The sequence below is a fragment of the Ascaphus truei genome, chromosome 22 (genome assembly GCF_040206685.1).
Source record: "Ascaphus truei isolate aAscTru1 chromosome 22, aAscTru1.hap1, whole genome shotgun sequence".
NCBI lineage: Eukaryota > Metazoa > Chordata > Amphibia > Anura > Ascaphidae > Ascaphus > Ascaphus truei.
In genome coordinates, this window is record NC_134504.1 from 11,171,083 (window position 1) to 11,187,597 (window position 16,515).

General features: G+C 44.9%; 1 protein-coding gene across 5 annotated transcripts in view; it reads left to right on the forward strand.

Moving 5' to 3' along the window:
- Nucleotides 1–16,515, forward strand: part of HELZ (helicase with zinc finger) — a 114,322-nt gene that overhangs the window by 3,151 nt on the left and 94,656 nt on the right. Inside the window, exon 1 of one of the 5 annotated variants that reach the window (XM_075579968.1) lies at nucleotides 147–668. The exons of 3 other annotated variants lie outside the window; for them this stretch is intronic. The gene's annotated coding sequence lies outside the window, so the exon portion shown is untranslated. Of the gene's footprint in view, nucleotides 1–146; nucleotides 669–4,373; nucleotides 4,471–16,515 lie in introns of those variants that run through there. One more of the 5 variants, XM_075579969.1, reaches the window with a different exon arrangement.

Below are 16,515 nucleotides of genomic sequence, written 5' to 3' on the forward strand. Positions count from 1 at the left end.
CTGCCATCGCCGGAAAAATCAAATTGAAATGACTTTCAGCGATCGTGACCGTGCCGTCACAACGCGCTTACTACAAGCGCACGCGACAGTCAATGCATTTGTTTTTGACGCGGTGTCGCTGTCGCCAGCGCTATACTCTTAAAAACGTAGCTCTGCCGGCCATGGACACGTTTTATCTGCGTAGGCCCCAGCTCACACAGTAGGTGTGAATATTAATAGTGTCAATAGCCACCTAGTCTGATTGTGCAGCGGAACAAATCTTCATATGTGGTTGAGAATAACAGGCTTGTGTAACCCCCCAAATTATTTCCCCCAAAATAAAGTTGAATAGCACAGCAAGCAAGTTCCATGAAGTCAGAGAGATTCGAACATGGCCATTTTCTGTGTGGTTGTGCAACAGAGTTTTGGCAAATTGCAAAGATTTATTATTGTGATTTTCCACATTTCTGTTGGCTCAATAGTGTTGCTCTTCCTTTAGTCAAATGTTTATAACTACGATACTGCTTTGCCTTGGATATCTTGAGATAATTCCTGTACATTAGGGGCTGAATAGAAGCGCAAGATCAGTAGTGTAATATTTTGCACACGTTGGCAAGCGTTATAAGTCGCAGCACTTCTATGGACTGATCTTCTGGGCAACGTTTCCAGTGAATCACCTGAGTGTACAGGTAAAACACACCCCTATTACTCAAAAACAGCAACACACTGATGAAATCATTGTGTAGGACTCCATGCTGCTGTAGGCAGGTTATGTAACCGTTTCGGATCTGTTCACCGCCAGCCTCTTTCAACATAGCTCATGTATTTGTCTTGTTTGTAGTTACAAGTCCCAAAGTGCACGAGTGGAAATAGTGAACACGAAGAGACATTTGAGCATTGAGCAGATCTTTATTGTAATACTTTCTTTACTAGAGGGGCCTGTGTGATGCAATCCCTTATGACAGTTAATGGATTAAAATATGTTGAAAGGTGCATGTTTTGGGGAAATATTAGTTACCCTTGTGTGCCTTTTCATGGCAAAGATTGTATCTTTATGTAAGTTTGTACGTTATATTTTTGCTGCCCTAATGATCCTTGAGAACTGAACCATTAATTGGAGCAGAAACTTACCTGAACGTGAGATGTGCGTAACTGCATAAGTGCGACTTTTGAGCATTGCATGCATATGTGACCAAAAGTGGCACTGATATATTGTCATATGATGCTATGTACTTTTAACACATTATTTGCAAATGATAAATATTGTGGAGACAAAAATAATAAACATTTCAAAACGAAGTCACTTGCAGAGCAGTAACGGGGGCAGTTGTTTTGATCAATAAATAAATAATTGTATTATCAAAAATAAAAGCAGGCTGGGACTACAGCTTGTAGTAGTGTCACATGTCTGTTTAGTGTAAGCTTTAGGAGTGTATTTGTAAACACACAACACAAGTATTTTCCACCAGATGATTAAGCTATGCTATTTATTCCTCCCCCCGCCCCCCATTGTCTGTAACAGTTTGAAAAGGTTAGTTCAAAGTCCTAACCAAGTCATTTCAATAGCTGTTGAATCATTCCTATCTACCAGCAGACCAAACCAGACCCACCGATGCTTAAAGATGCACTTTAAGTCCAGAGTGACGTAACGCCAGTCGTATGGTTACTTGTATCTCTCTTTAAAATTTCGTTTTTAAAGCTATTGTAAAGCTATGTGCCATGCGCAGGGGTGACCAACTCCAGTCCTCAAGGGCCACCAGCAGGTCAGGTTTTAAGGATAGCCCTGCTTCAGCAAAGGTGGCTCAATGACCGAGCCGCTGAAGTAGGGGCTGATTGAACCACCTGTGCTGATGCAGGGATATCCTGAAACTGACTTGCTGGTGGCCCTTGAGGGCTGGAGTTGCCACCCCTGTACCATGGCTTGCAAGTTAAGTTGGCAGCATTAAATTGATGCAAAAACAAATTGTATACCATTTTGTGTTTAAATTGTATACTTCCCTCCCATTTAAATTTTTTTTTTTTTGTCTTAAATGCTTCATTTGTACGCCAAGTTAAACCTGGCATAAGTCTTATGGTGGGCACCAAATGAAAAGTTATTAAGTTGCTATTTATCAACGCTATTTGTTTTTTATTGACGCCGCACCCGTGGCTCATTTAACCAAAATGTCACATTTTCAGTGTGGCAAATGTAAAATTATATTGACCTACTAATTGATATTGACGAATACTAGTCACACGACACCAAATCCTGATTGACGCTTCCAACGTCATTTAGACAAGAAACCGCATGTAAGAAATCACACAACGACCTTCAGTTATACCTGGCAACTTTTGTACTATGTGGCACTACAATTTTGGACGCACAATAATTGCTGTAAATTGTACCTTGGTACACCAGATCCTTGTGAGGGTTCAGCTGATCTCTCCGTGCTCTCTTTGCTTAATATTGCAGTTTGAGGAAACGTGTACCTGCTGGCAAATGCTCAGTTGTCACTTTCCTCTTTGTTCTCTCTTGTGAAGTAATTCCGAGGCCTCCGTTAGTGAAACAGCTATGGACAAGGCTGGCAATGGTGATATTGCGCCAACCAAAAATATCTAATTCACTTTAAAAAAATTTTTTTTCCTGTGAAGTAAAAATATGTAACTTTCACTTTAAGGTCGTATGAGCCATTCTAAGGCTGCGGGCATGGTCAGCATTTAGACGCTGACCCGCGCTCACGCTTGCCAGTGAGCCCCTGCAGCCGCAATGAGAGCGGCTTTAGCAGGGGCTCGCGCACACTTGCGGAGGCGTAGCCGAGAATTATTATTTTTTTTTTTTTTAGTTTAAGCGCTCACGGGAGCGGAGGGCTTTTCATGTGTGCGTTTCGCCTAATGAGGGCGAACCAGCTCCATGACGTCACTGGCCGACCCCAGACATGCCCACGGTCGGCGTGCGTAGTAAGGCCAGGGAAAGCACCCGCTTTCCCTCAGCCTCCGCGCGCCTCCGCACGGCTGCAGTCTCTATGGACTAAGAATCAACAGAGAAAAATATATATATTTTTAACCCTTGATGTAGCCTGGCACCCCAGGGATCCCCCATGATCGTGACTCATGGACTGTGTTTTCTGCGTTCTATGCACCTGTGGAAGCGCCTCTTCTGAATTCAGTGACGTGTGTGTGTGTGTGTGTGTGTGTGTGTCAATTTAGATTACAAGTGATCTATAATACAAGCACAGTACAACAGCAAGTAAAAAGTAATTTATTGGGTCCAAAATGCACACGTTGGCCCGATGTTTAAGTCCCCATGTGGACCTTCAGGGGTACAGAAAGTCCCCTTGGGGATCAAAAACGTCAGGCCTGTGTGACCATTTTGTCCCTATTAAATGACCCTTTATTTGTTATTTTTGTTCTCTGCTGATAGTCAAGTTAGATCATAAGTGATGTATACTATTACCTGACTTCCTTTACCTTGAACCACGACTGCCTTCTAAGAGGCACTTGACCCAGTTTGTAGCCATCTTGTGTGTGTGTTTATACAATAACACCATTGTTAGTTTAATTTGGTCCTATGTGCATCTTTGTCTTTAATAAAGTGTCCCGGTATCTGTTCCATTTTAGTAAGCACTGAATCTTTTTCGTGGCAGGGTAATAATGTAACCTAATGCCGGATTATCGGTAATCACTCCCCCTAAATGTTCCCCATAATGGCACCCCAGAAGGTGTCTCTCCTCAGCTCCGGCGTGCCTCTTCTCCTTTATTGTACGGGCAAGTTAGACAGAAACTACAGACCAAAGGAGAAAATAAAAGTAATGCGTTAGCAGCCAATAGTTTAAACTACACCCGTCCGTATCTGCAGAACGGAATCGGACAATTGGGCCGCGGCCGTCACTGCCAAGTCTCTGCCGGTGTCTGAACCGCAAAGGGAATCCTGCGCCACTGGTCGCTTTGCCTAGGTAAATTAATGTAAGGGTTAATTTAGCGGTTAGGGGGTTAAGGATATGGGTTTTAGGGTATGGGGCTAATCTCTTTAGGTAATGGGTTAAGCTTTTTAGGGTAGGGGCTTGGGTTAAGGGGTTTTCGGGTAGGGGCTTAGGGTAAGGGGTTTTAGGGTAGGGGGCTAATCTCTTTAGGTAATGGGTTAAGCTTTTTAGGGTAGGGGCTTGGGTTAAGGGGTTTTAGGGTAGGGGGTAGCGTTAGTATTAGGGGTTAAGATTAGGGGGTTTTAGGGTAAGAAGTAAGGTTATGGATTTACAGCGGCCGGCGGAGAGATGTCTTTGCGGCGAGGTGGGTAGCGGTTAAACGCCGGCGGAGATTTGTTCGTGGCCAAACAGCCGCGAATAAATGTCCTAGACCATCTCCAGAAGTAAATGGGGCCATCTGTGCACAGAAAGTGTAATTGTGTGTTTTCTTGTATTTCAAAGCACTCACTACCTGTGAGAACTGGCCGATTGCAGGACACCTTACCAATGAGTGACCGCTTCTGAGACTTTTCCTCTACAGTTACACTTTGTTGTGAGTAAATTAAAAATGCCATATCTCCAAGTGACCTTGTACTGGGAGATACTGGGAGATGTTTTATCATGAATTCAGGGCCACTTGTTTATCATTTTGTACATGTTCTGATCTAAGTCTATTTTTAAGCCATTGGTTTATATTAGGAATGAAATACAAAAAAACAGAACTTGCACTGACTGTGTTAATAATTGTAACTTGTGCGAAAGTCCAGTACCGGCACCATCCGGTATGATACGCATGCATAGAAAAAGTTACATCAGTCCAGCACTCATAAAAATAAAAAGTTGCTATCTAATTAGTTGAAAAAAATTCATTTATTGGGGGGAAAAAAAAGTAAAGTTTACAAAACTCAATATAATCAAGGCAAATAACTTCACAAACAGTCTAATAGCAAGTTTAAAAAAAAGAGTCTGAGCCAGGCAGCCGTGAGGGCCGGGCAGCCCTGAGGGGGGGCGGGGGTGAGGGCCGGGCAGCCCTGAGAGGGGGGGGTGAGGGCCGGGCAGCCCTGAGGGGGAGGTGTGGGTCGGTCAGCCCTGAGGGGGGGTGGGGTGTGGGCCGGTCAGCCCTGAGGGGGGGTGGGGTGTGGGCCGGTCAGCCCTGAAGTGGGGGGGGTGTGGGCCGGTCAGCCCTGAGGGGGGGGGGGGGGGGGCGGTCAGCCCTGAGGGGGGGGGGGGGGGGGGTGGGCCGGTCAGCCCTGAGGGGGGGGGGGTGGGCCGGTCAGCCCTGAGAGGGGGGTGTGGGCCGGTCAGCCCTGAGAGGGGGGTGTGGGCCGGTCAGCCCTGAGAGGGGGATGAGGCCTGAAACACTAGTGTTACTTTGGAGATCCTTTTTCTAAAGCCATTGTTGTGTTGTGAACTGTCCAGGCCCCAATTTTAAAATGTTGTTATCAACATCCTCTTTTTTTACACACACTCGTGTTGTGAAAGTGTTTTTGGTTAGGGGTTTGACATGTAAATGCTGTGTTCTTTTGATTCCACACACAACACTGGTGTAGGACAGGGGTGTCCAACTCAAGTCCTCAAGGGCCACCAACAGGTCAGATTTTCAGGATATCCCTGCTTCAGGACAAAGAAAAGAAAGAAAGCTCCCTAATAGCCGCACTAGAGAGAACACCTTTGCCTGTATTAAAATTACTATTTATTAATAAATTGATTCAAATATATTTATTGCAGCAACTATAACGTGAACCAAAATGATTAAAATAAATTAAAAATGGAGGAGGTGTCTGTGTGCTATAATTCAAACCGACAGTGTAAATTCGGAATAGCTATTTAATATTTAATTGTCCCGCTGTTATATAATTATACTAACAGGGGTAGCTATTCCAATACAATTATAGGTCGTATGAAGACTACTCCTAAATAGATGAGTGGTAGAGAGTATTGCTAGCTCTGTGTATGCATAGCCACTAGTGGTGGGTGGAGTGTTCGAATGAAACAACTATATGCAAATACATATACACAGTATTGCCAGACCATCAGGTTCAGAGATAACTGAGCCTGTAGGTCTGTGCTAGTGAACAGCTTAGCAAATGATAGCCCAATGCTCAAATGGATATACAGCCCTCTCAAGATCACAAAGTATGTGTCTTGCACTCAAATACATGCTATGAAGGAAGTAGTCAGTGTTGTGCTTCCCATGACGAAGGCTCCGAAACACTCTAACTGAAAATAGACACCAGACCTCTCCGACTAGCCAGCGCACCTGGTAGTAGCGCGTAGCCTGCCCAACATATGTTTCACCATTGTGGCTTCATCGGTGGTTCAGTGCTGAAGCAGGGATATCCTGAAAACCTGAACGGTTGGTGGCCCTTGAGGACTGTAGTTGACCACTCTTGGTGTAGAGTCTTTATAATTGGGGAAAGTATGACCTCTGCGAGAGGGGCGTGCAGTGCATTTTAAGGACCGGTCTGTCCCTTACCTGCTGTGCTCAGGGTGCGGATACCCTGCTTCCTGTCTCAACGAGTTCCTCAGTGAAACAGCGCAGTCATGTGACCGCGACGGCCCTTAACCCGGAAGACGCGTCCACCCATTTCCCTATACAGGCATACCCCGGTTTTAGGACACTCACTTTAAGTACACTCACAAGTAAGTACATATTGCCCAATAGGCAAACGGCAGCTCACGCATGCGCCTGTCAGCACGTTCTGAACAGCAATACCAGCTCCATACCTGTACCGAAGCTGTGTGCAAGCGGGGAGACTGTAGAGCCTGTTACAAATGCGTTATTTACATCAGTTGCGCACATATATGACGATTGCAGTACAGTACATGCATCGATAAGTGGGAAAAAGGTAGTGCTTCACTTTAAGTACATTTTCGCTTTACATACATGCTCCGGTCCCATTGCGTACGTTAATGCGGGGTGTGCCTGTACTACTGAGCGCCATAGCAACGCAGGCCGGAATCCAAGAGGACAAAATCCCTTTCCTTCGCCATGATGTAACCACTGTCATGGGGCCCATGCAGCATCTGACCACGTAACCTACCGACTACATCTAGGGTTAAAGAAGCATTAATTAATCCCGTACCCTAACCGCTAAAAACCTTTACATTAACCCCCTACCCTAACCGCTAATAACCTTTACATTAACCCCCTACCCTAACCGCTAAGAACCCTTACATTATTCCCCTACTCTAACCGCTAAAAACCCTTACATTAATCCCCTACCCTAACCGCTAAAAACCCTTACATTAATCCCCTACCCTAACCGCTAAAAACCCTTACATTAATCCCCTACCCTAACCGCTAAAAACCTTTACATTAATCCCCTACCCTAACCGCTAAAAACCCTTACATTAATCCCCTACCCTAACCGCTAAAAACCTTTACATTAACCCCCTACCCTAACCGCTAAAAACCTTTACATTAACCCCCTACCCTAACCGCTAAAAACCCTTACATTAATCCCCTACCCTAACTGCTAAAAACCCTTACATTAATCCCCTACCCTAACCGCTAAAAACCCTTACATTAATCCCTACCCTAACCGCTAAAAACCCTTAAATTAATCCCCTACCCTAACCGCTAAAAACCCTTAAATTAACCCCCTACCCTAACCGCTAAAAACCTTTACATTAACCCCCTACCCTAACCGCTAAAAACCTTTACATTAACCCCCTACCCTAACCGCTAAAAACCTTTACATTAACCCCCTACCCTAACCGCTAAAAACCCTTAAATTAACCCCCTACCCTAACCGCTGAAAACCTTTACATTAACCCCCTACCCTAACTGCTAAAAACCCTTAAATGAATCCCCTACCTGCCCGCTGAAACATACCTTAGAAGCAGCCAGCGGTGGGGATGCCAGTGACTGATGGACACCGGCGGCGGATCCGTCTGGCTGAACGCCGGTTGTCATTTGGTCGTGACAAAACGGCAATGACCAAATGTCCCATTCTTTCCGTGGCACCTTTCAGATATAGCCTCTTCTGAAAATAAACTTGTTGCAGAATGCTGCAGTGTTAAGCCGCTGTAACTATTGATAAGAGGCAGTGCTGCCGGGGTCTGTCATTTCTATGCAGAAGTAACTTTAGTCCTTGGTAATTGTGAGCCTTTATCTCCTATTGCAGCGAGCTGGCTGCGTCAAGTGAGCGGCTCAGCCAATGAGGGCGAACCGCGCATGTGACCCCACACCTCCTAATATCCTCCAGCCGCCGTGCATGTTTCCCGCGTGACGTCACGCGGGCACTATAATTGCGGCCTTAGTTATAATCGGTCTTGATTATATTTTGCCTTCATTTAGAAAACAAAGAATATTTGCTTTCAATAATTTCCCAACAGTATATATTATACTTTTTTTCTAATATAAACACGTATCTTAAAGAAACCCTCTCATATATGTTTCCCCCATGACGTTATTGGCTGTGTTCATTTATGGAAGCCCTAGCATTTTTATTTTATGCTCGGTAATACTGTCGAATGCTTTGGAAGATGAGCAGTGAAAATATACTGAGGTTGTTTGATTTGCAAGTTTAAAACCAGCTTTGATGGTTCAATGTACCTAGTACAATAGCTAGTGACTGATGTGGGATATGTATCTGTACAGCAACAGTCAATAAAAGGGGCAATCACTTCTAAGAACAAAGTGAACTAATAATGCCAGTGACATGATTTTTTAAATTTTTTTTTAAAGTATCTTTATTAGTTTTTGAATAACGTGAAACAATATAAATACAAAAATTCATATGGGGGGGAAAAAACTTGCAAATAACTACAATACCCCTACACCCCTACACTCCCACGCCCCCCACACCATAGCTCATATATTATCTAAGAACCTTGTAAGAACATGTTTAAGGGGATCTCATTTGGTTACCTGATACCTTTTTACCCAAATCTGGACACCTATTAGTACAGGGGCGGCCAACTCCAGTCCTCTAGCAGCCACCAACAGGTCAAGTTTTAAGGATATCCCTTCTTCAGCACAGGTGGCTGAATCAGTGGCTCAGTGGAGGACTGAGTCACTGATTGCACCACCTGTGCTTGAACTGATTGAACCGCCTGTGCTGAAGCAAGGATATCCTTAAACCCTGACCTGTCGGTGGCCCTTGAGGACTGGAGTTGGCCACTGCTGTACAGTATTAGTATATTTAATGTATTTTGTCAAGTGAGACTTGGGAGGGGTATAATTTCCTTTGACTGCTCCCTACTATGTGATGTCACTGTGTGGTGTGCAAGTACTTCTACAGCCTGTCCCTTCCTCCCCTTATCTTTCTTGCCTCTCTGATAAGTACAAGGGGGGTACAAGGTGAAGGAAAACTCTCGAATGACATACACTTTGCCATTCAGAGGCCTCTCACAAATTCCACTGGCCAACTATGGGATTGCAACTTTAATTAACACTTCATAAATGCAAGGGATAACCTTGTTTTTATGAAGTGTCTGGATTGGCTGCTCTCCCATACTGCGGGTGAGATGGGATGTGACACTCTCTTACGAAGTTTTCTACAGAGCCATTTCTCTGTAAGGGGCACACGCATCAAGTGCCTGTACGGGTTATCGCACCCGTTCTAACGTTAACTCACAATGGCCGGGAGGTACGAAGCCACAATGCGGGACATCGAACTTGATGTGCTGGTCACTGCCAATTAGTGGGGTGTCGCTTCAAGACCTCTGACCATTGACGCGAATGGGATGACCAGGCCGGTATTTAATGTATGTGCCCTCAAGGACATTATTCGGAGGAAAGTCCCAAAAATGGGATGGGGATTTAAGGACAAACAGCCCGTTTGGCTGCTTTATACAATATAGCATAAGTCCCTGATCAAACTGCCATTGACTTGACAATGGGACTTTCCGCACGAATCACAGGTAACAGAATAAGGGAGATCTGTATATAAAAGATACTGGTTGCTACTGACAACAAAACTAAAAAGGGCAGATCAGAACAGTCTCATAAACTATATGTTATATAGATAAATAAGACAGAGGTGCAACCAGGGAAAACCCCCACGAATAACTGGGAAAGACAGCCAGGTACATGTGAACTCAACTGTTTGCCAGCAAAGATGCCATTTTATTAGTTACATATATTAATAGGAGAAATAAAATAAGTTCCTTTTTACGTTGTCAGTAATCGATTCCCTCCGTGTGTGTGTGTGTGTGTGTGTGTGTGTGTGTGTGTATATGTGTGTGTGTGTTATCCTTGGGGCTGCTGCACTCGGCACTTTGGAAGGTCACTAGACACATTACTTGAGGTCAGGCTGAACCTCTGTACATCTGTGGATATGTAAGTGCACACGCACTGTAAAGTAAGACCACCCTTTGTGTGTTGGGCTTGTGTAATGCAATGGACATTATATTCGTCCCCTTTACAGTACTGTTGTTGTGACTACCTCTCGGAGATCTACGTTTGCACTCCAATACGAGCTTCTGGTGATTTCGGTGCAGTCTTTTCGTCTCACTGTAGCAGTAAAAGTTACAGTAGCTTTGTCAGCTCTTGCCCTAATGTGGCTGTAATTTCCTTTTAATGTCATGTGTACAGCAAATAAAAAAGTAAAAATCCCCCGTGTGAGCACATTCGTATGTCTCAGGCAGGTCTGCAACCCTGCCCTTCCCCATTATCTCTTGGCATACAGTGCTTCCACTGCAGCCAGGGATTCTGGGTAATATGCAAAGGAGCAGTGTGTGTCACTCTTTGCTACTTAGGCTGCGGCCAGGGTGAATGAGCTCGACGCTCATTTTGCTCTGGCGATTTGTGCGTCCTGTTAGCTGTGCGCCCGGGGAGGTGTTTCGGGGAGCGCGGCCGTGACGTCATGGACCTGGTTCGCCCTCATTGGGCGAGCCGCTCACGTGACGCATCAGCGAGCAGCAAAATCAAATTTGACAGTCTCAGCAAGCTCACGGGCCCTTGTCAGATTATAAATACTTAAACTGGAAACAGTCTCTAGCTAACGGCGACCAGTGTTACCAGTTGTTAGAGAGGTATATATTCTGTAATAGTGTCAGGAGTGCAAAAGCCACCACATGCCAGCTGTATGGTTGTTGACGGCTGTGTGGAAGTCTATATTTTGTCCTGAAGCTTGTATCCTTCAATAAGCTGCTCTGGCATTTCCTGTTCCTGATGGTAAATGTGGAGTCTGCATCCTTTGCAGAGTCAGAAAAGTATTTAGAAAATCTGTGTGCCGGCTTCCGGATTATGTAGGGCCCTGTGCACCAGGGCTTGTCAACTGGTGCCCGGCGAGGGGCCGTGATATGGATCTTGGACTCTCTGCTCCTGCTAATTTCATATCAGTTGCTTAGGCAGCTATGGGCAGTTTTTTCACACACAGGTCCTTGATGGTTCAGCTAGTGTAAATAGATGTAGTACAGATAGAAATGCTTGCACAGTGTGTGTGGCAATGTACCACTTTTTAGCCTGGTGTGGCCTTTTTACGGCTGAATGTTTTATGATCTGAACCCCATTGAATGATGAAAGGGAATAGAGGAATGGTTGCAGGAATGTGGAAAGCCTTGATACATATGCCTCTTCTTGGTGTTAAAACTCTTTGTTTCTCGACTTATTAAATATGAATGTCTTTGTTGCTGTCCTCTCTCCGTTTCCAGTCCACTTGTGTTGGAGTGTGGTTTTTCGTTTTAATCTAACATATCAGATATTTGGGGGCAAATATTAAAATACAACATAAAACTTCGTGTTGGCACAATGACCAATGAACTTTCAGTGCTCTTTGCTAACTGGAATAAACGCCTTAATGGAACAATCAAGCTTCAATCCTATGTATTTTTTTCCCATATTCCCAGATTTGAAGCAGGGGGTCTTTGGAGCTGAAGCCCATTAATTTGAGCTCCGAGGACCCCCTGCTTCCGGAGATACTTACCACCGTAGGTGCTGCAAGTGTAATTCTCCCGCGTCACGTGGGCCAATAGGAAGCCGCACTGGATGTCGCCACGTGCTTTTTGTTGGTCGGCAGATTGCGGGAGCTTTGAAAAGTGTGATCCCTGCTGGCGGGGCGGAACAGCACCCGTACGGAGGCTGGTATCTCTGAAAGCAGGTGGTCTCCGGAGCTGAATTAATGGGGTTCAGGTCCATAGACTCCTGCTTCAAGCCTGTGTAAAAACTATAACAACCGTCCATCTTGGATTGCTGCTGTAACACGGATCCTCCCCCACCAGAAGCATGTTAGTCCCCCCCCCCGAGCATGTCCTGGTCGTTAACCCTTTAGTTTCCGGAGAGGCTGAGGCACCAGAGTGCAACGGCGCCTTCGGAAAATAGCGACCAAGTGCATTTTCCCCGATGAGGGAAAACTGCTGTTTTCACATCTCGCCGTATTCCCTTCCAAACTGTGTGATACAGGCTTTAAAAATAAATAATTAATACACAAATTTTTGGTTGTGGCCGTGCGACCTGCAAAAATTGTTACGCAAACACTGGCAATTAAAATTATTATTATTTTAAAACGACTTAATTTATCTGTGAGATCTCCCGGAAACTCGCAGCCATAAATCTCACCTCCCGAGAGAGAGACCAACCAGTGGAGGAGGGGGCACTTTGACTTGCACCCATCCGTGTAGCTTCACCAATGCTTGGGGATTCCGGTGTTCTGTGTTTATTTTTTTGGGGGTGAAATTTGTGTTTGTTTTTCCCCGGTTTTCTGTGTTGTACAGAAGAAAAAAAATTGACACCCGTTTATGCACTTTTTTATTTTTATTTTTTAAATATCTATACTTGCTTTGAGTTGCCTTTTTGTCCTCTTGGTGGCTGAAGTGCTCCAAAAAGTCTAATTCAATGAGCAACGATGCTTAATTTCCGTGTTTTTTTTTTTCCCCCCCATCGGATTTAACGAAGTGCAAATGATCGGTCCTTGTATTTTCTGCGTTCTTCGGTTAAAACCTAAAACCAGAATCCCTACACGTGGAGAGATTCCTGTGAACACACCTGACATAACTGGGAATATAATCTTCCCTCTTTCCGTTCCCCTCCAGGAAAAGCCCTATTACTCCTTCCAGAGGGGAGTAAGATTTCTGTTGTTTTCCGCCTGCTATTGCAGCAAAGCGGGCGAGAAACGGCTTACACCTGCAATCTTAACCCGGGCTATTTTATTGTGCTGGGTGATAATGGTGAAAGGCGGGGTTGCATGTCATTTCCCAGAATCCCTTGCTGCAGTGGAAGCGCTGCATGCTGGGTGATAATGGTGAAAGGCCGGGTTGCAGACCTGTCTAAGACATGCAAATGAGCATACAGTAATATGTCCATTTGCAATATGCTTTGCTGTGGAGGGTTTTTGTCACTTTTTTTACCCACCATAACTTAACCAATTATGTATCTATATCTATATATATACTGCTGCTGCTGCTTTTGTTAAACTCTTGAGACGCAAACCGTTTATTGCAGGGAGTAACTTCTCTGTTTGTCAATAAATCTTCCACTTAGCGTGCATTCTTTTCATGTTCCCGACACCTCTGACATGCTTCTCTCTAGTATATATAGATTCTTAATTACCACGGCTAAGTGAAAGAGAGCATGACATGTTTATTGCACCGAACACTAACCTAGAGATTGCTGCAGAGTGCTGTTTACGTGAGTGCTGTCCGAGCCTGGAACACAGTAACTGATTTACAATATGTAGTAGTCACGTGTGGGTTTAAGTAGTTGCTTCTTTCTGCTGGCTCCTGTGTTTGCCAAGAAAACACACACACTCGAATAGAAATCGTCTCTTGGGTCCGATTTTCTTTCACTCTTGCGATTCAGACAAGACTAAGTCATTCCCCACTTACCACCTAGATCAGGGGTGGGCAACTCCAGTCCTCAAGGGCCACCAACAGGTCAGGTTTTCAGGATATGCCTGCTTCAGCACAGGTGGCTCAATCATTGAGCCACCTGTACTGAAGCAGGGATATTCTGAAACACTGACCTGTTGGTGGCCCTTGAGGACTGCAGTTGCCCACCCCTGATTTGGATTGTAAGCTCTTCAGGGCAGGGACTCCTTTTCCCATTGTTTGATGTGTGAAGCGCTTATTTTCATTGTTATAATATTGTCACATGTATTGTAAAGCGCTATGTAAATAAAGGTATACATACATTAGTGCTGTGAAATGCAGAACCCCTGCGCACAAGTTTTGATGTTGTTGTAGGTATAAGGTGAGAAGTAATAGCCCGTTTAGAAGGAACGGCTCAGTAAGTAAAGACACTGACTGAGTTTGAACCTGGTTCAATTCCCGGGTTCAGCTCCTTGTGACCTAGGGCAAGTCACTTTATCTCCCTGTGCCTCAGGCCCCAAAATCATAGATTGTAAGCTCTGCGGGGCAGGGACTGTGCCTGTAACATTCCTATGTGCTGCGTACCACGCACTGTACTGTTATTGTGACGCGCTCTATGTCCCATTGGGAGAAAGATGATATATGAAATATAGTTATTATTAATGTTCCAGTTCTAATTAAAGTAGCTGTCCCCCCTGTAGGGTTCCCCCCCCCCTTTTTTTTACATGGTAACCGGGGGGTCCTGGTTTGAAACGCGCTCTTTTCAGCTTCTGAGATCTTATGGTTTCCGAAATACTTACCAGTGAAGGGAGCACATGCAGTCCCCTCCAGGGAAAACATGGCGGTTTAAAACTCTTGCGTGACGCGGTTAATAAGCTGCAATGTTGGTTTGCTATTGACCCACTTGACGCGGAGGGATATGTATAGCAGGAAAAAGTACCTGCGCTACTTTCACTGTTAAGTATATGCGAAACTAGTTAGTCCCTTGACTGACTTCCCCCCCCCCCCCCCCGAGGGTTTCCCTGAAGGAAAAAAAGAAATATACTGTATATATAATTTTTTTCTTTTTTTGTGGGATAGGGCCCATGTCATTGATTTGTTTTCCGTAACTTATTTTTTATTTTGAGTTTTTGAAAAACATAATGGAAGGGATACAGAAATAGAGAATTGATTTTCTTTTTGTAGGACAAAAACCTTTTAAGTTCATATAAATCTCGTATTTCCCTCGCAGAAGAGCGCTGATGTGAAATTGTCAAGCGTGCCATTGTATACAGTGATGTAAGCCGCGTTCGTTGAATAACACATCACTTCTAACGATCAGATAGGTCTCTGCAGCACATCAATTTCTCTCCTGGCGCTACTGACAGCTAAGCCGTAAACCTGCGCAATCAGAAAATGCGTAGCGTTTCTGAACAATAGGAGAAATAAGACATTAAGAACTACTGTTGTTTTTTCCCCACCGTTCACCTTGGAACATTTCCTCATTGTATTTCATCTCATTGATTCTGTTTATCTGGTTGTGTTAAATTTTTCCCGTAACGCGCCCCACAGAATTGTAATAAATACTGCCATTTTGTCTAGCTACGTGGTGTTCGACCACCTATTTTTATTGGTGTTTTGTTAATCCAGACACACTATCGAGGCATTATAAAGTAATGTGCAGCAAGCACTGTCATTAGACAGAGGCTTAGGCCACGTCCCCGCTGGCTACTGCAGCGCCCGCTGTTGGGGACGCTGCAGGGACAATAGCCGCTGCACTATGGGACCGGGACCGCTGCGAGGGGGGGGCGCTGCGCCCTGCCGACAGTGACTCCTGCTCGCAAGAGAATTGTGATCAGGAGTCGCGACGGAGCGCTAAGCCACGCCCCCGGCGGTTCAGCCAATGAGGGCAAGCCTGCCAGGTGACGTCACGGCCGCGCCCCCGTCACGCCCCGCCCTGCAGACCAGGGGAATCGGCTGCACGCGCCGCCAGCCTCGCTGACGCGCATGCAGCGCAGGTACTGTGGCCGCAGCCTAAGAAGAGATGCTGAATTCTAAAGCAGGAGTCTCCTTAAGTTACATGTCTCTAAGAGGCAATCCAAGCGACACTTACATTGTTTTTTTTTTTTTTTTTGTTTCGTTATTTGCAGCCTTTAGTTTTCAATAAAGGTAATCGATTCCGTCAGTGTAACTCAGCAGCTACAATGTATCCTTATGTGACTATGGTAACATTATTGTTACAGTTTGCAGCTCAAATTGCTGGGAACATTGGCAACAAATGATCCGAAACAGGAAAGTGTTGCAAAGATCTTGCACTGCTGGGGAGGTGGGCTAAAGCCTGCTATAGAAATCAAAGGATGCTCAGTATATTAACACTCATTAAAAATGACATTTATAGTTGAATGAAATTTTTTTTTTAGCAAGTATCCAATACTACAGAACCGATTTTATTTTAAAAAAAAATCACACGTGGGATATTGCTTCTTTAAAATAATCTTACTTAAAATGCAAGTAGTGTAATTTGTTTTGGGCCTTCCTTCTGTTGTGCGCTCAGCCTGTTACATTATAAAGTGCAAAAAGCATCAAGGCAAACGTGTACGCACCCTATGAAATAGTGTAGCAGCCGTTACAGGGCGACTCTCCTCTATTACAGTAAGTGTATGTTGTGTGGTGTGACCCTTGTGAGTGCTTGACTTTAATTAGACTGCATGATATAATGCAGCGGTGCGCAAACGGGGGGGGGGGGCACGCGGCAGTTACGGAGGCCCCGCGCTCTTCCACACGGCATTTTAATTAAATGCCGTGGAAGGCGTGAGGCCTCTGTAACTCGCTTACCTGCTGCCAGCCGGGTCTTCGAAGGCAA